Source organism: Lygodium microphyllum, chromosome 17, assembly GCF_053477565.2.
Source record: "Lygodium microphyllum isolate KBCC chromosome 17, Lygodium_microphyllum_v1.1.10, whole genome shotgun sequence".
In the NCBI taxonomy this organism is placed as follows: Eukaryota; Viridiplantae; Streptophyta; class Polypodiopsida; order Schizaeales; family Lygodiaceae; genus Lygodium; species Lygodium microphyllum.
Genome location: NC_141151.1, coordinates 60,007,629 through 60,031,149, shown reverse-complemented (window position 1 = coordinate 60,031,149; position 23,521 = coordinate 60,007,629). Strand labels below are relative to the sequence as shown.

At 39.1% G+C, this 23,521-nt stretch overlaps 1 pseudogene; it reads left to right on the top strand.

The window, feature by feature from the left end:
• Nucleotides 1-262: 262 nt before the first annotated feature.
• Nucleotides 263-23,521, top strand: part of LOC148021941 (uncharacterized) — a 31,690-nt pseudogene continuing 8,431 nt past the window's right edge.

Here is a 23,521-nt window from a genome sequence, read left to right as displayed (position 1 = left end):
CAGCGTGCTGCTTGAACGTGGCTTCCCTCCCTCCCCTCCAGCGCGACGTCGGCTAGGGGAGAATGAGGGGATTTAAAAAATTACTTTTATTTTATTAAAAGGGTTTATCCATTCAGAATTGTTACAGTGGCAAGAAGTATACAGCTGATCATGCCTCAAAATGTGCTTTTAGCAATGCTAAGGCACGGGTTCACAGCATGTTGCTATTTGAGGACTCATAGCATGTTGGTATTTTAGAAATGCTAAGGCACAGGTTCACAGCATGTTGGTATTTGAGGACTTAGAGGAGGACCCTGAAGATACACATGATTTTATGATGACTGCTGAAACAGATGATGTTGATGAAGAGTTTACTCAAGAAGAGTACTTTGACCCTGCTGACTCGTTTCCTTTTGACCTCGGTGGCCATTTATCATGGGGTATGGGTAGAAAGATTGAACCACATGATGAAACACATGCTGCCATTGCTTATACCATATCAATGGATGCTTGGATAGGATCCAAAAGCCCTAATACATTGCGTATTAAGGGCCAAATTCATGGGAAGGATGTGTTTATACTTGTGGACAGTGGTAGCACTCATAGTTTCATTAACAGAGCAGTCATGGACATGCTGAAGTGTTTTCCCATTGATTTACAGCAGCCACCATTGAAGGTGCAAGTTGCCAATGGGGATGAAGAAATTAGCACACAAGTATGCCCTGCTATTCATATTCAGCTTGCTGAAAATTTTGGACAGTGATTGGATTTAATTGCATTAGAAATGGGGCCTATAGATGTTGTCTTGGGTTGTGATTGGCTGAAAACTTTGGGCACTATAACCATGGAATTTTCCTTACTGTATATGGAGTTTGTCAGTGCGGGACAGCTCATTCACTTGCAAGGAATTCAAAATGATAGTGAATTTCAGCTCATTACTAGCAAACAACTCAAGAAAGAGTTCAAGAAACGGTCCCAAATCTTTGTATTACAGTTAAATAAAGAAAATTCAAATCAGTCCACTAAAACAGTAAATAATTCAGCATTGAAAACTCTTTTAGAAGAGTACAAGGACCTCTTCCAAGTACCTACAACACTATCCCCTAATAGGGCGGTTGATCATCCCATAGATCTGGAGCCTCATTCAAAGCCTGTGAACAAGCCACCTTACAAATTGTCTAGGTGCGAAAGAGAAGAAGTTGCCAGACAAGTTAAAGAATTACTGGACATGGGATTCATTGAGCCCAATTCTTCACCGTATGCTTCCCTTGTGCTATTGGTCAAAAAGAAGGATGGATCTTTCAGGATGTGCATAGACTAGAGGGATCTTAATAAGATCACCATGAAGAACATGTACCCTATTCCACGCATAGATGACTTCCTGGATGAGCTCAAGGGGGCTAAGTACTTTACGAACATAGATTTGAGATCAGGCTATCACCAGATCCACATGAGGGTAGGGGATGAGGTCAAAACAGCATTTCAGACTGATAGGGGGCTTTATCATTTCTTGGTTATGCCTTATGGGTTAACTAATACACCAGCCACCTTTCAAAGCTTAATGAACAAAATACTTCAGCCCTTTCTTTTCAGATTTGTGTTGGTCTTCTTTGATGACATCCTCATCTATAGTAGATCACTGAAGGATCACCTTTGGCACATGAGGCAGGTGTTTGATGTATTGAGGCAGCACAGGCTCTTTGCCAAGGAAACAAAATGTTATTTCATACAGACAGAGGTGGAATACTTTGGGCACATTGTTAGTGAAGATGGAATTAGGGCTGATCCTAAGAAAGTGCAATGTATAAAAGACTGGCCCACACCTGCAAATACCACTTCACTTGGAGGATTTATTGGTCTCTCATCATTCTATCGCAGATTCATTAGGCATTATGGCACTATTGCAGCTCCCCTAATGGATAGGCTTAAGAAAGAGGCCTTTTCCTAGGATGCCATAGTTGATAAGAGCTTTAATCAGCTCAAAGAATTGCTTACCTCGGCACCCATCCTTGTTTGCCTAGATTTTTTGAAAGAATTAACCATTCAGTATGATGCCAGTGGCAGAGGCATAGGGGCTGTATTGTTACAAGAGCATGGGGTTATAGCATTTGAGAGCCACAAACTTGCTGAAAATGAGATAACCATGAATGTATATGACCAAGAAATACTGTCCATCCTTCATGCCATTAAGAAATGGCACCACTACTTGTATGGCAACAGATTTAGGGTCAAGAGCAACCATAGGGTCCTTAAATACTTCCTCTCTCAGTCTAATCTTACCCCCAAACAACGCAGATGGGTAGCTACATTGCAAAACTATGACTTTGACATCACACATACACGGGGAAAAGACAATGTAGTTGCTGATTCATTATCAAGAATGTGGGCTTGTAAAGTTTCAGCCATTATGGAACTTCATAGTGATTGGATAGAAGAGCTTCAGGAGGCCTATTTGTTAGATGTTGATTTCAACCACATTTTCTAGAAATTACAGCAAGGGCATGTAGAAGAAAACTCTCCATATTAGCTCAAGAACGGTCTCTTATGGTTTGAGGGCAAGACTGCCATCCCATACACTTCCCCATTCAAGCAAAAGATCATGCAAGAGATCCATTCTTCACCTACAGCTGGTCACTTGGGCATTTTTAAAACTTATGAAAAATTTGCTAAAAGCTTCCATTGGGAAGTGCCTATGGAAGGATGTAAAAGATTTTGTTTTGAGCCGCATGCCATGTCAACAAAACAAAGACAACACCTTAAAACCAGCTGGTTTACTACAGCCATTGCCTATGCTTGAAGGCAAATGAACACATATCAATATGGACTTCATAACTGGCCTATCGGTGACCAAGAAGGGGTGGAACAGCATCTATGTAATTGTGGGCAGACTCATCAAGGTAGCCCATTTCATTCTTACAACGATTCAATATAGTGCTTCTCAAGTAGCTAGCCAATTCATGAAACATGTTTTCAAATTACATGGCTTACCACAGGTCATTGTGCATGATCGGGATGCTAAATTCATGAGCAATTTTTGGCAGGCAGTTTTCAGCTTTATGGGCACTCAGTTAGCCCCTTCCACTGCTTATCATCCACAGACTGATGGCCAAACAGAGAGGGTTAACAAGTGGCTAGAAACTTACTTGAGGCATTTCTGTTATGATGTGCAAAATACTTGGGACTCGTGGTTGCATCTGACCGAGTTTGCCTATAACAACTCTATACACTCTAGCATTGGAGTTTCACCATTTGAGGCATTGTATGGCTATAAGGTGCCCCTCCCCACGGTTATCTTCAATGATAAAGTAAACCCATAAAGCAAGGAGGAATTGGATAAAATGCAGGCCTTACTTCAGCAATGCAAAGTCAACTTGAAGAAAGCTTAGGATCAAATGAAGCTTTATGCTGATGACAAAAGAAGGGATGTTGAATTCCAAGAAGGGGATTTGGTGCTTTTGAAGGTGCCCAAGTCTAGATATGCCACCCTTAAGGATGGATCCAGCAATAAGTTGGCACATAGGTTCTATGGACCATATCGGATTATCAAAAGAGTAGGAGACTTGGCATATCAGTTAGCACTACCGCCATCCACGAAAATTCATAATGTCTTCCATGTGAGCCAATTGAAGCCCTTCATTGGATCATCAGTGGATTATGTTGAGGAGTTACCACCGATAAATGAAGAAGGCATCATTCAATACATACCCGAGCAAATCATTGGACAAAGGGAAAAGAAGCTTCGCTCTCGCTCCATCATGGAATACTTGATTAAGTGGCAATGTTTACCACTTGAGGAAGCTTCTTCGAGGCCAGCTTCAGCTTTGGAAGAGTTTCCATATCTATTAGAAGCAGATTTGGCTGAAATCTAGCTAGCTATGGCCTTGTTTTCTCTTAGAATGATTGCACACAACTCTCTATTTTAAATCAAATTTTACCCTGCACTATGGACAGCAACGGACACCATACATGGGCTAAAAGTACTCCTTGAGAGCTCGGTTTTGATATATGGCCCACCCCGATCGGAGTCTCCTACAGAAAGTTATGACAAATTTACTACAGCAGGGTCCTCTAGTAAACAACTTGTTGTCCACTGTCTGCAACTCACATTCACTCAAGATACTTGGGTCAAAATTCATTTTTTATAATTCCTCAATAAGACCCATGTAAAATACATACCCCAATGACCTCACATACGCAATAATACCTCTTCATTCATTTGTATACCCCTGTAATAATGCAGCAGAGTAGTACTCTGATCTGCTCCTACCCAGTTAGCATAAGTGCCCAAATTGTTTTTGAGGGCAAAAACCTTCGGGTGGGGATGGAATGTAAGAGAGGGGGATTTAATAATAGGGAAATACTAGCTACACTGGCTAGTATATAAGGTGTTAGGGACTTGATTTTTCAGCATCAGATTTTAGTACAAGTCTCCTTTCATCTTCATCTCCTTCTCCAAGCTCTCATGGCTTCTTTCTCTCTCTTTCTGTCTTTCTCTCTCATTTTCAAGTCTCTCTCTCTCCTCTTCACTCTTTTTCTCTCTCTTCCTACAGTTTTTCTCTCTCTTCTGCACCCTCTCTATCTCCTCTCCTTCTCTCTCTACTGCCTCCTTCATTACACTAGTATAAAATATAGGGAATGGAACCTCTTAGTTGTGTAGCATGTTATTTCCTACTATCATATGTGGAGAATGCGATTCCCTAGCTGTATGTCCTATAATTTCCTAATATATGGTGTGGGGAATGGAAATACCTAGTTGTATGTAGGGGATTGATAAAGGCACACCTAAGATTAATCGCTACTATAAGATGTGGGGAATGTAATTTCCTAGTTATATGTTGAGAATGCATTTGTCTAAACCTAGGAAATATTAGAGAATTTCTTAAATTCCACAAGTTTTCCTATATAGGAGCTATTCAAAAGCTCCTTGTGTAGTAGTAAGATTCAAAAATTTAAAAAATCCATCAAATTACAATTTTCAAGGTAGACGATCCAACTAAGATTGATAAAACCAAATGATTTTTTAATAAATCAAAATAATTATAAGTATAATCCTATCCTAATAAGAATGTGTAGAATGATTTCTTTTCAATGTTATCATCAATTAGACACTCTTATTAATCTAACAAAAAATATCAAATCCTAACTACTTGTTACAAAATTGTTTCGGGGTCAGCATCACCATGCCCCTTATTCTCTATGGCAATATGTGTGAGAGCTCACATGGTTGACATGAACTTCGTCTGAATAATGGGACCAAAATGTTAGGTAACATGCGCTTAATGCACAAAAATCAATAACAACTCCAAATTAATTAATACATAATGCATTATAAAAAAATTAATGATTGAAAACAAAAAAACAACATGACTTATTGGGCTACTGTGAGCAAATAATCTATTGATGAGTGTAGTGAGACTTTGTCTCTCTATATATCAAGTCTCTAAACCTGTAAGATTGTAGTTTGTGATCGAGTGTTGTAAGGAAAAAAAAAGTAACATTATTAGAAATAAGGTTATTAGTACAAGTAGTATTCCAAATAAGAAAGTGAATACAACTAAAAGAAAACTTATAAAATCCTCCAACTAAGTTCTATGTCTATCACTGTCTCTAGATGATGCATGATCCTTGCCTCAATCCTACCCTTGTTGTATTCTGTTGTGCTACTATCATCTTGGAGAGTGCACAACCTTCTCCTTGAGTTTGTGCCAATCCTCTTTGTCTAACCACTTAGGATTTGGAGTGCCACTCTTCATCGCCTTACATTCTTCTGATAGTATATCTATACCACATGTATACATTCATACAGTCCATTATCCATCTTGTGGAAAACCTCTTTGCCATCGTAGGTATTGAGACCACCTCATATTAGAATGCTATCATATAGTAGTCCTTTCTCCCTCCAATATATTTTTCGAGTGGTCTAGAACGATGTGCCTAAATACTTATTGTCACAACTCTATCATGTATGCCATCACAATCCTCTCGTCATCATTCACGAGCACCATACCTATTTTCTCATCCACTAGTGATTTGTACCCTAGCGGGATACATCTAAGATGTATCCTCTTCAATCGAAAACTACACTCCTCGGCATAACCAAGAGACACATGTCCATTTGGAATACTTGTGGGGGTGGTATATCTCAAAGTAAAACCCATAGGGATACCATCTGTGGACGACTGAGTTAAACCTAGAGTCACAAGAGGAGATGTACCTACATGTGTGATAACCCTGGAGGTGATAAATGTCCAATTGATTGACGAGATGGGGATACTACATTGGTGCCTCCATAGCACCCACCTGAGACGCTCTCTCTAGAACTGGTATGAGATTAAGGAGTAGTAATCAACTATAGGGTCACAACATCTGTAATTTTACAACATCCCTCCTAAAACCACCACAACCATCCTCTTTGGCTGAGTCGAGCAAGGCGTCCTTGAGCCTTACTTAACAGCTAGTCTAGAGGTTGACTCTACTTATTGGATATCAAAGTGTTAGAAGATACTAAAGTAGAACGTGCAAAATGCACAATCAAGACGACAACCACTGGTCTGATATATCTTTGAAGCGTGCCATTTGAAATTTGGAGGCATATATGTGAAGATTTCCTACAACTCATAATCTCTCATCCCTTGGCTTATGTTTCTCTCTTGATATCACCAACAACAACCTACATAGTTAATTTTTTTAAACATAATAAACATATGGTTTAGGTAAAGCATGAAAACATAACTTTACAAAAAAGGATGTTAGTTAAAAAGCATATATGTAAGTACCAGTAAAAGGGGATCATCAATAAATTTGACAAGTGGATGCAAATACGACTAGTCATACAGCTTCATTTCAAGCTTTTGGAATAGCTCAACGTACACCGAAAGGTATACACATATGTCTCCATAGAAAGAGGAGTCCACTTCATTCTTAAAAAATTATTGTATTCCTGTCTCTTCATCTACATTATCCATGCATCTCTTCTCGTAATGCTCCAAGCCCTCCTTGTCCTCCACAGCCCATAATATCAACTCCTCCACTTACATACTCTCTTGATCTATACTGGGGATATTACTTTCATCATAACTCAAGCACTCTAAGATGTTGATGGCACAACATACAACCAACGAGGTTGTAGGGGGTTTGGATATAAGATTTCATGTTTAATATCACATATAAGTGTGTCACCAAGAATGAAACAAAATTTATGACTATTTCGTGTTGTGAAAAAACTAACAAACAAGGTCATACATATGTTCATATGAGTTGGCAAGACAAATGTGTCATGTAGATCGCTCCATCTTTTCTGTAAATCTACCTCCAAGAATCTAGATGGATCTATTTGAATGGTTACCACTGCTCCTTCCAATACCACTTTACACCACTCACTTTACACCACTGTACATCAAATATGATCATGGAGAAGCTACAATCATCTATTGAAATAACACATTGTAAGTTGCCAAAATACTCCATATTATCTATAATAGTATTTGAATCTATGGCTTCCCGTCCACTTTCTTGTTCAAACTTTAACATGACATCACAATCCATCATGGAATATATTTTGTTGATATGCTCAACTTGAAAATATCACCCGTGTGACCACGTGTTGCATTGAAGATTTTGTACTACTTTTTAAATGGCTAGGTTAATTGTAAGAATGTAAGAATGTAACTAAACATTAATATTAGCCTTCAAACCGCTTCTCTTTTATCAAATTTTCTCTCTTTTGTGCATCAAATTAGCGGTTTGGGAAGTAGAGAGTAAGCTATTGTTTCATGCACTTTTTTTTGTCTATTGCTTCACCTAGACTATGAATATTCTTCTACATCTTCTATTTCTTCAAACCGCTTAGTTGGATGGTCCTACCTTGAAAATTGTAATTTTATCAATCTTAGTTGGATGGTCCTACCTTGAAAATTGTAATTTTATGGTTTTTTAAAAATTTTAAATCTTACTACCACACAAGGAGCTTTTGAATAGGTCCTATATAGGAAAACTTGTGGAATTTAGGAAATTCTCTAATATTTCCTAGGTTCAGACAAATGCATTCTCTACATATAACTAGGAAATTACATTCCCTGCATCTTATAGTAGGGATTAATCTTAGGTATGCTTATATATTGAATGCCCTACATACAACTAGGGATTTCCATTCCCCACACCTTATATTAGGAAATTATAGGACATATAGCAAGGGAATCACATTCTCCACATATCATAGTAGAGGAAATAACATGCTACACAACTAAGAGGTTCTCCTATATTTTATACTAGGGAATTATAGATGGCCTGGTGCGCAGATCGGACGCAGGTAGCTCACGTAGTGAATTCCCAAAGGTCCCCAAGAACAAAGCACTCTACTTTTTAGCACAAAGACCAATGTAAAAACAAGCACGACATGAGACAAAAGACAAATTGGGTTGAATCTCCCCCATGCCTTGTGTGAGCACTTCACAAAGCATGTATTTAATATATATTTTCAATCTTTTTGCTCAAAAATAGCCCAATTACAAAAATATGACAAGCTTTTAGCTTTTGAGTTTGCTTTCTATCAAAAATAGGAAAATAAAGCTAATGGACGGTGCCCAAAGAGTCTGGCACGCCCAATCTCAATGTCCAAATAAAAATAACATATCCAGGCGCATAAGCGCATACAAAATAATAATAAATAGTCGATGTCTCTATAGACATAATCAAAATATAGGCGTGGCGCCTATCAAAATATATCCAAAGGTCGGAAACCCGCTAGACTCCAATGCTTTCCTCCGCCACTGCTGCTATCTCTACACATCAACTGAAGCATTCACAATCGTTAGTAAAATAACACAATTAAACCGACAAAAGTGAATACCTAGCAGTCTTCAGCTACATAAATAAATCAACTGGTTAGAAATAAATCCTAACCTTAATTTATTACGAGTGCGCACTCTAAACTCATAAACGTTTATTAATTTAATATGCATTTTGCGGAATCACCCGCTATGGAATCACCCATGTACACACTAAATTAATGAAACGCCCGAAAAGGACAGGCGTCCCCATCAACTTCTCGCACAAAGAATCCTCTTTGCGTATAAGCCCCGGTCATCTAAGTTTACGGAATCCACCGTAAAACCTCACGGAATCCACCGTGGAATATGCCTCCTGGCATCATACCCCCGGGGTGGGATAGCAATTGACCTCAATTGCTATTAGCTCAATGTGGAGCTAACAGAGTGGGGAAAGCATTTAGGTCTCTAGCGTGCATCCATTGTGCTTCCTCTACAGGATGGTTCTTAAATTTCACGAGATATCTAGAGTACCTTCGGCCAGTTCTAGTGGTCATGTAGTCAGTGTCTATGATGGCTTCTGGTTCAAGTATTTCAGTCTCTTCTTCTAGTAAAGGTGGGTTTTCATATACAGGGTGGATAGGTAATTGTCCTCTAAATGGTCTCAATAAACTAATATGGAAGGTATTATGAATTTTCCAATGTGATGGCAGTTCTAACTTGAATGCATTGTCATTAATCTTATGAATGATTCTAAATGGTCCGTAGAATCTAGGGGCTAATTTGACAACTGGATGTCTATCTACACTTTGCAGTCTACGCTTTTCTATTCTAAGCCAAACATAATCATCAACTTTGAAATTCATGGCTTGTCTTTTCTTGTTGGCTTGTTTGGTATATGATTGTTGGGCTTTAACAATCATATCCTTTACTTCATCAAAAATAGTGTTATGCATAACAGCAACATCATCGGCACTTTGTATTCTATTAGACAAAGATGCAACAGGTGTAGATAATCTATATCCATAAATAACTTCAAAAGGGGCTTTCTTTGTAGATGTGTGCGGTGTATTATTGTAAGCAAACTGTAATAAATGTAAATGAGTATCCCATGTCTGAGGTTTAGAAATAGTGTATGCACGTAAAAGATCTAAAATAGTGCTATTTGTGGCTTCTGTTTGTCCATTTGTTTCTGGATGAAATGCAGATGAGAAATCAATCTTTGTGCCTAGATTTGCAAACAGTGTAATCCAGAAATTATTACAAAATCTAGAATCTCTATCTGAAATAATCACTTTCGGCAATCCATGGTTAGTAAAAACAGTTTTCAAAAATAACTGTGCTGCTTGTGATGCTGTTAAAGTTTTCTTACATGCAATGAAATATGCTTGCTTACTAAATCTATCTACAATTGTCCAAATCATGTCATGGTTAGATTTAGTATTTGGTAAGCCAGTAATGAAATCCATAGATATATGTTCCCAAGGTTTAGATGGAATAGATAAAGGCATTAATAACCCATACTGTTTACCATGATGTCTCTTTATTCTTTGACAAATCAGACATTCAGAAACAAAATTAGACACATCTGCATCCATATGCGGCCAATAAAAATCTTCAGTTAACATGCGTAATGTAGAAATGATACCTCTATGACCTTGATATGGGGGACAATGAATTTCAGTTAAAACAAAAGATCGGAATGGAATAGTAACACACAGTCTCTTTTCAAAGAACATGAATCCATCATTATATGACAATGAATCAACATGAATGAAATTATTTTGAACTAATTTTTGCCAATCAGAATGAAAAGTAATATCCTGGTGATATGTGTCTTTCATAGCAATCAAAGAATCAAAAGATATGATAGAAATATTATGAATTGCAGGTCTTCTACTCAATGCATCGGCAACTACATTTTCTTTTCCAGGTTGGTATTGAATGATAGGATGGAAACTTTGAATGAATGAAGCCCATTTGATATGGCGGTCAGAAATTTGGGGTTGGCTAAGTAGATGTCTAATGCTTTGCTGGTCGGTCTTTATCATGAATTCTGAACCCATTAAATAATGCTTCCATTGTTTCAATGCTTGGACAACTGCTAAGAGTTCCTTGTCATAAGTGGAATATTTAAGCTCAGAGGGTTTCAGCTTAGAACTAGAATATGCTATTGGATGGTTGTCTTGCATTAGCACGGCTCCTATTCCTGATCCGCTAGCATCAGTCACAACTAAAAAGAATGGTCTGTTAAAGTCAGGCAATTGTAGGACAGGGGCATTGGTCAATGCACGTTTAAGTAAATCAAAGGATTTCTGCTGGTTTTCAGTCCATTGATAAACAATACCTTTCTTAAGAAGTTTGGTCAGTGGTAAAGCAAGTAATGAGAAATTACGTACAAACTTCCTATAGAAACTAGCAAGACCAAGGAATGAGCGTAATTCATGTACATTTTTAGGAATAGGCCAATGCAATATTGCGTCAATTTTCTTAGGATCAACTTTTATTCCTTCTTCTGATACAATATGACCTAGATATTCTATTTCTGTCTTAAAGAATTCACTCTTGTCAGGATTTGCAAACAATTGATTTTCTTTCAGTAATTGAAAAACTAATGATAAATGCTCATAATGCTCTTTTTCACTTTGACTGAATACTAAAATATCATCAAAGAAAACAATCACACAATATTGATATTTTAGAAAAATACGATTCATCATTCTACTGAAAGTGGCAGGTGCATTAGTTAATCCGAATGGCATAACTAAGAATTCGTAATGGCCAAACTGTGTCCTGAATGCAGTCTTAAATATGTCGGATCTATCTAACCTCACCTGATGATATCCAGATTTAAGGTCAATTTTACTAAATATAGAAGATCCTTGCAGTTTGTCCATAAGGTCGTCAACTCTAGGTATAGGATACCTATTCTTTACAGTGATCTTGTTTAATGCTCGGTAGTCAATACACATCCGATAAGTATTATTCTTTTTCTTGACTAAGAGTACAGGTGCACCGAATGGGGAACTGCTAGGTCGAATTAAACCTCTATTTAGTAATTCTTCTACTTGACTCTGGATTTCTTTTTGCTCTATTTGATTGTGCCTATATGGGGCTTTGCAAGGTGGTTGTGTGCCAGGTATTAGGTCAATCTTATGGTCTTCTGGACGTGATGGAGGTAAACCTGGTGGTAGGTCTTCTGCAAAACAATCCTTAAAATATGCAAGAAATTCCTTGTGCCTAGGGTGCATATGAGTTTCTTTTGCGTGCAATTCATTCACCCAAATGAGATATGATTTAGTATTCTTGCGTAGTGCACGTTTTGCTTGAGTATGCGAAAGCAGTGGAAACATATGAGATGCATGCATACCAAATAATGTAATAGATTTTCCTTGAAAATTTATATTCATTGTGTGTGTGGAATAATCTATATTGGGATTATGTTGATGTCTCCATGGCATTCCTAGAATAATGTCACTAGATTGTAATGGGACAACTAAGAAATTTCTTCTTTCAATATATGGACCAATTTGAATTTCTAAATCTTGAACTTCTTGTGTGCCATTGTACCTAGTGCCTAAAAATGCATCTTTTATGCGATAGTGTGTAGGTACAGTATGCAATTTCAATTCCTTTACCAATTTTGCTGAAATAAAGTCATGCGTACTACCGTCATCATGCAATACAGTTCTTTCCTTTCCATGCACCATACATTTCATAGTCAACAATGAATGTAAAGTAGGCATACCTGGTAAAGTGTCGGAAGTAGTAGTAGGATCATCTTCTTCTTCAGTGAAGTCCGGCATATCCTCATGCTCGTCTTCGTCCATAGCTCCAAGGTAGTTGATATGTGCTGATGGCTTCTTTGAATGACAATTTGCTGCGAGATGGCCTGGCTGGTGACACTTGTAACATACGATAGGCTTGGCTTTGGTCACATTATTTGCAATGGCTGGGAGTCTGGGTATATTTGGATTTGCTTGTTGGATAGGCTTAGGATTTGGATTGACAGTGGATGGTAATGCGGGTGGTTTAGGCCAATTCTTGCGGAAAGATGGTGATGAAAAACGACCTGGATTAAACCTTCTGAAATTGGAATTGAATTGTTTAGATCCATAATTACCGTTTGCTTGGAATGGCTGTGGTCGTCGATCTCTTCCACGTAACTTATCTTCAGTGTCGTGAGCTAAGGAGATGGCATCTTCAAGAGTAGCAGGCTTGAACATATTCACCTCAGCGTAGTAATGTCCAAGAAGTCCAGACATGTACTTCCGCTTATGGGTCGTCTCTGGTACGTCTTCAAGCATGCGTAGCTGTAGGAGTGCATTCCAAAAACGCTCTGTATACTGTGGAATAGGCTCACGGTCGCGTTGTTGAAGTAAATCCCATTGCTTGATTGCCTTCTCATGAAATTGCGGTGGAAGGAAATTTTGCATAAACTTCTTCTTAAAATCTTCCCATGTAGCAGGACATTCTATGCTCTTGCGGACGACAGTCCACCAAAGTGATGCTCTATCTATCAGATGATTAGTAACACACTTGATTTTATCTTTCTCAGGATAAGTTTCCTCATGGAAATAGTCATCAAACTGGCTAATGAATGATAAAACAGTCTTTCCTTCTCTTATGCCATTGAAAGTGCGAAACTTGAAACTTCGTTTACTTATCTTGGATTCCTTGCGAATGGTTTGTGCTTCAAGAGTGGCGTCGATGGTACGGCGAATCAGATCTTCAGCTTGAGGTTCTTCTTTGTCAGTGGACGCTCCTTGTAGCTTTGTCAATTGCGCTTGCAAGGCTTGCCTAGCTCTTCGCTCTTCGTCCAATTGTAACATGATAAGATCCAGCTTTTGCTCCATGGTAGGCTCGGGTAGGTCGTCTTCAGCCATAGGATCATCCATATGTGGGGTAGTCATCCTGTAAAACTCAACAAACCTTTCTCACTCAAAATCAGTTAGCGGGATGAGCGTAGCTCAAATTTGGGGTTACAAGGCTATGTATTTTTGGGTATTTTCTTCTTCAATTTTCAGAAATTCTGAAATATTTCTGTCTCCGTTTGCTGAAAGTACTTCAACGAACTTGCAGATAGGTAAAACAGCTTGCTGCGAACAACTTTCCAGTTCTGAATTTTTGCAAACGAACAAGTCTTCTAGGAGTTTCGAGCATTAGTCAGTTCTGATTTAGTCTGACTTGTAGAGTTGCAGACTTAACAGACTTACAGGGTTGTTGACTTGCTGAACTTAGCTGATTTGCAGAACTTGCAGGACTTGATTAGTGTCGACTTGCGAAACTTGTCTTCTGGAGTGCGTGACCCGGAGTTACTGAACTTGTCTGCCCAGTGTGACTTGCAGAGGATTGTGTGACTTAGCTTAAGGAATTAAGCTTAAGTTTAATAAGCTTAATAACTTAAGCTTTGGGGAGATGAAGAGCCGTCAGAAAACGGCGCAAATCGTGGAGGACAAGAGTATGTCTTTGATGACGTTGCACAAATTTCGGACATCCTCAGACAGCACGTCGACAAGTTTTGGGGACTTCTTTAATTCCTTAAGCTTTTAAACTTCAAGACTAAGCTTTTTGAAGCAAAAGTTATGGCTTCTTACTGTATTATCCACGATTTTAGTGAAGAAGATGTTTGCGTGGTCCTTCGCCGACAGAGAGTGGTCCTTCGCGATCTGAGAGTGGAAACAGGGGTTCTTGATCGCCAGAAGTCTGCCTGTATCGACGGTTCGCGACGAGATTGACTGTAGAGGCCGTTTGTTCCTGGAGCTCCGCCTTCGCCCGAGATTGGTAGCGATTGGAAGCCCTTGATCTCTGCTCCGCTTTGATACCACTGGTGCGCAGATCGGACGCAGGTAGCTCACGTAGTGAATTCCCAAAGGTCCCCAAGAACAAAGCACTCTACTTTTTAGCACAAAGACCAATGTAAAAACAAGCACGACATGAGACAAAAGACAAATTGGGTTGAATCTCCCCCATGCCTTGTGTGAGCGCTTCACAAAGCATGTATTTAATATATATTTTCAATCTTTTTGCTCAAAAATAGCCCAATTACAAAAATATGACAAGCTTTTAGCTTTTGAGTTTGCTTTCTATCAAAAATAGGAAAATAAAGCTAATGGACGGTGCCCAAAGAGTCTGGCACGCCCAATCTCAATGTCCAAATAAAAATAACATATCCAGGCGCATAAGCGCATACAAAATAATAATAAATAGTCGATGTCTCTATAGACATAATCAAAATATAGGCGTGGCGCCTATCAAAATATATCCAAAGGTCGGAAACCCGCTAGACTCCAATGCTTTCCTCCGCCACTGCTGCTATCTCTACACATCAACTGAAGCATTCACAATCGTTAGTAAAATAACACAATTAAACCGACAAAAGTGAATACCTAGCAGTCTTCAGCTACATAAATAAATCAACTGGTTAGAAATAAATCCTAACCTTAATTTATTACGAGTGCGCACTCTAAACTCATAAACGTTTATTAATTTAATATGCATTTTGCGGAATCACCCGCTATGGAATCACCCATGTACACACTAAATTAATGAAACGCCCGAAAAGGACAGGCGTCCCCATCAACTTCTCGCACAAAGAATCCTCTTTGCGTATAAGCCCCGGTCATCTAAGTTTACGGAATCCACCGTAAAACCTCACGGAATCCACCGTGGAATATGCCTCCTGGCATCATGGCCATATCAAGGTCTATTTTGTTTGTTTGTTTTTCTAGAACTATGGGAAATAGTCAGCATACAAATTAGGCTTTAAACCAAGTAGTCACTTTGATGCACTTTCATTGCCAAAGAGATCAAAATGACCCTCTTTTTAAACATTGCACAAAGTGCAATGTCATAAAAGTGGCATCAACCTTGAGGAAGTTACTATATGTATATCCTCTACATCACGTGCATTCAAATCCTATTTATAAATATCCTTATCTATAAATTTTCGCGCGTGAATAGAATGTAACCCTTTTCTATTTAATCTGTAAATAACCCGTTTATATTACACCCCTCTGTATGTAAAAAATGTATAAAAATAGTATTTAAAAATTACCTTATTTTGAACCCACGTGATGCACACATATATTTATGAGTAACTTACTGAAGGCATCAACTCACTAAATTTATCTCTATGGGAAACTTCAACAAAACTAGTCTTCCAAAAAAATATGTTAAACTTACTAAAAGTTCTGGCATTCCACGTTGCTAAAATTAGACTTTTGCATTTACTCACACACATAAATTTTTGTGTTTATTTCAAAATGCATGTGCCTTGAGAAACTAGCTTATCTTCCTTGGAACATTGATTTTTATCACACTATGTCTGCATAGCTGCACGACATCCACCCCCTCTGAATCTGCACATCCTCTATAGTATGTGCCAAAATTCTAGTTGCCACCAAATTATGAGCTGTCCTCCTTATCCTCTACAACCATATCCTTTGCTTTTTCATCTTCCATATTTTCCTTGCTAGCCCCTATATCATGGCCACTATTTTGTTCCAATTCTGGCAACTCATAGGTAGAAGATTCCCACCTCTTGGATAATTTGATTATTTTTCCTACTACTAGAAGTTTTATTGGCTATCCTATCTAGCCCATTTAATGCATAAGTAGCATTACCAAACACTTGTCTTACCACATAGAGTCCATACCATATTTTGGAGACTTTATGCATGGAATTATACTGGTTGTCAAAACTTCTATCATAAACCAGTATCGAATCCCCATCTAGGATGGTTCTTGGCCTCAATTTGTGTCTTTTGTCAAACCATTTTTTTTGTTATGTATCCTTGTTGCCCTTAACTTTACAACTGTTGCCTCTATGTCTTCTGACTTTCTTTCTAATTATCTAACACATAAGGCCAAGAACTCCTCTGGATTCAACTCCTCTTGGTAACACACTCCACGTGACTGTCATCTCTTCTATCATCATAATAGGTTTTTTACCATACATCAATTCAGCTAGCCTAGTACAAGATACAGGCCTCATACCGACATTCAAAGCAACAAAAATGTTAAAAAAAAAAAAAACCCTCATCATAGCTAAACATGCCAATATTAGCATTTCCATAGAACAATCGCGTATAGTCAATTTGTGATGCTAATAGCGACAGTTACAAAGAAAAAAAATATTTGTGGCAGGGTAATAAGCTGCCCTACCACATTTAGCACTATGTGCTGTATTTACATTCTACAAATGAATTACATGTAAAGTATACAATGGTCGTCAAAATGTACTTGAACCCAAAATACTGATACATAAAATAAATACAAGATCGCTTAATGGAAGCACTCATGGAATCATAGCAACATATAAAGGATGATAATAACATAGTGCATAAAAATTGCCTACATAAGTCATAGGAACAAAAAAGAAGAGGATGTGCGCTCCACGAATCCAAGTACGAGCTATAGATCCTCGCCATCCAAAAGCTTGTCTTGATGAAAAGGAGCATAACTACACATGAGTCCACCATACAATAATGCATTTTAATTAAAAATAGTAACTATGGACAAAAAATATGAGTGACTTATTGAGTTGTTGTGTGCATAGAGTCTATCGATCAATGCAGTGTGACCGTGTCTCTTTGCATATCGAATGTCTAGGCCGGTGGCATCGCGATTTGTAATGGAGTACTAAAAACAAAACAATATACAACTGCTAGAAACATGATTATTAGTACAAGCGATATTGCAAAAAAATAAGAGAGAAGAACAAAAGAAAATCTTACAAAGTCCTCCAGATAAGTCATGTGGCCACCACTCCCAAGATGATGGACCACTCTTGCCTCCAATCATGCCCTCGCTGCCTCTCATTGCTATCTCCAATGTGCCAGATAATCTGTAGCCTCCTCCTTGAGTCAGTGCCAGTCATCTATGTCTAGCCACTTAGGCTTTGAGACCCCACTCTTAAGTGCCTTGGGCGCGTTTGATTATCTGGGTGACATGTAAGCATGCATGAACTCCATCATCTAGCGTGTGGAAAACCTATCCGCCGCTGTGGGTACTGAAATCTTCTCATTCAAGGATGCCACTATGTGGGTATGTTCTTCAAATGATCCAAGATGTTGTATCGAAAAGCTTGTTGGTACAACTCTCTCATACGAGCCATCACCCTTCTTCCCTCATCATTCATGATGATGGCTCTTGTCCTATCATCTACAAGGTATCCATACCCTTGTGGTGTATGTCTAAGATGTGTCCTCTCCCACCTGCGACGGCACTCTTGGGCACGTCCTAGAGACCCTTGTACATTTAGTGTACCCACGAGGGTAGTATCTCTTGAAGCAGCACCCATATGGGTGCTACTTATGTACGGTTGAGCAAAAATTGGAGTCACTGGAGTAGACATCTCTACAGGTGTGACAAATCCTATAGGTGATGCAACTCCACCAGAACGGCGAGATGGAGACATTGGCTTGGTACCTACACAACAACCACGTGAGGCACCCTCTCTAGAACCTACATGAGAGCGAGGAGTAGCACCTGTATCTCGAGCCATCCGCAGGCTCCAGTGTATCCACGTCTCTATAGCATCCCCCAGAACCACCCCCTCCATCTGGCCCAAGTCTAGAGCGTTGGCCTCGTCTACTGGAAATCAAAGCATCACACCGTATTGAAGTAGATATTACGTAATAGCCTGATAGTGTCCAAGACAGCTCCTCATCTGCTATATCTCTGAATCAAATCATATGATCTGGAGACATACGTGTGAAGATCTCATGCAGCTCTTCATCACTCATCCCTGGACTCATCGTGCTTTCCAAATATCGCCAAAGGTTACCTAAACATACAAAATTTGATGTTAGCATAATTAATATAAAGATTCAAGCAAAGCACGGTAATATAACTATGACTCTGTGTGGACCATTTGTAGCTCATACCTACTTTCGGTGTTCATTTGTGTCGCTAGAGGTCATCCAAGAAAACGTTCCCTCAGTTCATGACCCTCCAGTAATAAAGCGGCGTATCCTTGATATACCATCTTCTTCATGGCTCATTACCTTCGGTAGTCTAACTATGGCTCACAAAATGGATATGCATGATAGTCTGAGATAGCCAAACTTGTCCCAACACCTCTATCTTGTGAATACAAACTTCAACCAATTATGATAGATATGACCAATGAGAATGGAAGTCTACTTGCTTAAACGCTCCTTGAATCTCGGAAAGTCATGCATGGTCCACATGAAAATGGCTCATATATTGGCGGACTGTTGACCATCGCGCTTGCTCATATTTTCCACGATGAGCCCCTTCTCCCACAAAAACTTAAGCTCATCGACTAATGGACAGAGATAGACATCCATATTCTTGACTTTGTAGTGGCTAGTAATGAGAAGCTAAGGATAATGTGTCCTTTCTTCGTAGAAAGCCATGGTAGTATGTATAGTTAACAAAAACTATAGGGCACACACTGTAAGAAGTTGAGGGGAGACGGAATGGGTTCACGCCATCCATAGCAAGACCAAGCCGAAGATTCCTTGGCTCTCGTGCAAAGCTAGAAAAGGTAGAGTCAATGTGGCTCCATGTGTGTGGATTTACTGATATTAACTGGACTCCATTTATGGATTTATTCTGCACATGCCACATTGTCAAGCTCGCCAAGCTTGACATACAAAACATGTGATGTATACGAGGAATAAGTGAAAAGTGTTTAAGAATTTTTTGAGGGGGATGGTTGCCCTTGCAAGTCCTATTGATATCTATGAGCACCACACTTTGGACATGTCTCCATAGTCTCTTACTCTCCTTAAAACAGAACGCAATCATTGACACATACACTACAACAAAAAGGCTCCATAGACGCACTTGTAGACGCAATATTTGAACTGTGAAAAAAAATGTCGGCCGCATTTATTACCGCATCTATTTCTACGTCTACTGTATCGCGTCTAAAAGCGCGCTTATAGTCAGAGTTACACGCCCACATAGATGCGCATATAGACGCCCGTATTGATGCGCTATGTAAATATATAATCATATTTATAAAAAAGTGGATATATTCATATTGTGCATCTATACACGCATGTATCTACACATCTAAAAACGTGTTTACTCTGCAAGTTTTTGACGAGAATAGATGCGCATTTATCCTGCAATTTAGACGCGCAAAACAGAGGTATGAAAAAAAAACCAGAGAGCATGTGGCTTTGACATGTGGCTTTGCAAGCCACATGCTCTCTGGTTTTTTTCTCCCCATCAACATCAAATTGTATGCTTAGGGAAAATAAAGAAAGATTATTTCGAAGATTGGATACTGAAAACAAAACAATGTATGTAGAACACGAAATTTCATATATATAGATGAAACGATTTTACATTATGAGTTCTAGTGCTTGTGACATCATGGTCGCAAGCACTAATTAAAAGTAATGTATATCAAAAATGAAAATTACAAGCCAAGGGGAGGCATGCATGCATGGGGCTCCTCTATATCTCCTCAAAAGAGGCATCATCATCGCTACCACCACCGCTGCCTGTGTCGCTGCCGTTGCCGCCACCACTACTGCTAGTCTCCCCTTCGCTATCCTCAACTGCATCAAGGTTTGCCTACACAAAGGATTAAGATATATAAATACCATTACAAACAATAAATTAGAGTTATCTATACTTTTCATGTAAAAAATAAAATATACCTCTTCTTGTGGTGGAATCCTCATGGTGCGATTATATTGCTCCTCCGTGATGAGTCCCTCCTCGTAGAAATGCTGCCAAGTGGATGCCTGGTTATGACCTCGATGGTAGCCTACCTCTCTAGGAGTAGGCATCTTACCAACAATATGATACTACAAAACAATTTAAACATACAACATATTAAAACACACTACATAATGAAGTGAAACAAATTACAAAATTTAATTTAAAAAAAGAAATCAAATAATACTTACAAACTCAGCCTCCCATGACTCCCTACCACCCGATCCATAATGCGACGATCCCATGGTTGCCATCTGGATACGTTGCGCCTCTGCATGCTGGCGACTTGTCATTTTCTCCGTTGCTCTCTTCTTGGCCTCTTTCCACTCCTTGCGGTGGCAATTGGGTGGTTGGCCATATCCAGGGCGCCTGTGCTCTTGTCTCCGCAATGACTCCTTGGCACCCGTCATAAGGTGAGACCTCTTGTTATGAAGCAGGTCTCTCACCTTTAACCATCCCCAATCATCTGAGAATCGTGAATTCTCGGGATTAGGGTACCTTCTATGTACTGCTCGCAGCACCTCTTGCCACAAACCATTTTTTTGGTGCTTGAAGGGAATCATGCAATCTTTGTATGTGGCATGCACGACACTCCTCAAGTAGGCTATCACTTCCCTCCCCTCAAAGACGCTCACCTCTCTCATTTTCCGGTGAGGGTGATCGAGAGCCACCACCTAGGCAACCCCCACAAAGCCCTCGACCTCCTCGTCCTCCCGCACAACTCTCCCTCCTCTCTCGACGTGCACTACCCTCTATCTCACTCGATACACGTGCTTCTGCAGATGCACGTGCTTCGGCCGATCCATGTACCTCACCTGATCCCTGTGTAGGCAAAGATGTGATAGGTGTCCCAGACATCACACTGAAAACCTCGTCTGCAGTGGGAGGGAGACCAAGATAATTAGTCATCTCCCCCATGAATTGCTCCCTGTTGAATGGGGTGCTGGAGGATCCAGGATTCCACATCTACACAAGAAAAATCATATTACCTTGTGCAGATAAAACATATTACATGTTGCGTCTATATCTGCGTCTTTGTGCGCGTCTATATCTGTGTCTCTGTGGGCATCTGTCAGCATGTCTATTTCCGCGTCTATATCTGTGTCTACACTGTCATCTCGATGCACTGATAGACGCGCACAGTCGGACCATTTCTTTTCAAACTTGCTTAAAACACGTGCAAAAAAACCTCCATAGATGACAAGATCCAGCATGTGAAGAGAGAGAAGAGAGAGACAAACAGACAGAGAAAGCAAACAAGATTGAGAGAGAGAAGAAGAACTCACCTTCTTTGCTTGTTCCAACGGGTGGCGGCTAGGTTGCAAGCTCCTTGTCCTCCTTCTCCCTTCCCTTGGTAAGTTGCTTGAATCTTCTTCTCTTCCTTGCTATTTGGCTCTTGTTCTTTACTCTTTGGCTCTTCTTTCCTCCTGTCCTCTTTTTACTCTTATTTCCTTGCCTCATTGTCTTCATGAAGTGATAGATAGACACGAGTAGTGATGTCGAGCTCAAACTGCAGAAAACGTGCAAAAAACGCAGGAAAGCACAGGTTTGAAAAGAAAGCCACAACTTTTTTAAACTTTTTATATACCTGCGTGGCGCGTCTGTAAGTGCGTGTATATGCATAGATAATGCCTATTACACGCGCTTATAGACGCGCAGGAACAATTTAGGGAATCAATGCATGCATTTAGGGAATCAATTGACCTATGTGGTGACATATATAACAAAGCTTGAGGATAAGAGATAACACATTGGCAGGTCAATTGGCACATATATAGTGACTTACTAGACCATCCCACTTACAATTGCATGCAAGTATCAATAGGTGGATAAAGCACGAATGGTTTTTAGCTAGAGAGAGATAATGCAATGAAGGTGTATACGAAAGAGATAGAGAAAGGCATATTATCCATCAATCAATCAAAGATTATATGTACATGAAGTGACTTGATATAGTAATTAGAGTATCACCATTTTTAGGATGCTCCATTGACTTCTGTAAGTTCTTATAACCTTGAAGTAGAATATAGCCAACCACACTGTCCATGGAAGGAAAACTTAGCCTCATCAAATTAACCAAGTTAATTTACTTATATATTTCATAGATAAGAGATTTGTATTTGGCTTGTTGGTATTGCAAAGTATCCTTATAGTGATCTATTTTAGTCACCAACAAGTGGATACACTGGCTAAAGATGATGAAAAGAGGACATGTGCACATTGGCTACATGTGGTCCACCTTATCTAAAATTATATGTGAGCTATAAGTGCACCTTGACATGATTGGAATAGCTTGCACATGCACAAGCCAACTAATTTACATCAATCTACTCATGCTATGAATTGGCATGCATGGCTAGGTTAAGTGCACAACAAATGAGACATGTGAGTGTATTGATCAGTACTCTCTCTCTCTCTCTCTCTCTCTCTATATATATATATATAGCAAATGCACAAGTCAACCTTTGATCTATAAATACATCCAATCATCATGCCCTATCCAATCACATTTGTATAGGGCATGATTGGATGTATATAGAGCATGAAATCACATATATATAATTAGCTTTGAATGATTGGATGTATATTTGTAATACTCAGAAAGAAGTAAAGTTGGTAATGTATATCATGTCCTATGCATGTATATGCCCTATACATGTATATCATGTCGTATATACATGTATATCATGTCCGTATGATCCTATACATGTATATCATATCCTAGCTTATGATCCAGGTGTAATTATGTCGTATATACATCCAATCATGCCCATTACCTAAAAAAAGAGGTTCATGCGTGAATTGCAATGTTTGATATATTACACTCTCTTGATGCCCATAGGTAATGCCAGTTATTAGGTAGTAGCTTATGGTACTACTTCTCTCTTGATGCCCATAGGTAATGCCAGTTATTAGGTAGTAGCTTATGGCCTTTTCATTTTATTTGCAATGTGCAGGCAAACATCAGTCAAGGTGGTCAGAAAAAAGTGACCATCAAACAATAGGCCATCTTTCTATGGATGGTGTAAACATTTATTGCTCACCACAGGCCCAAGGTGTAATATTTTTGT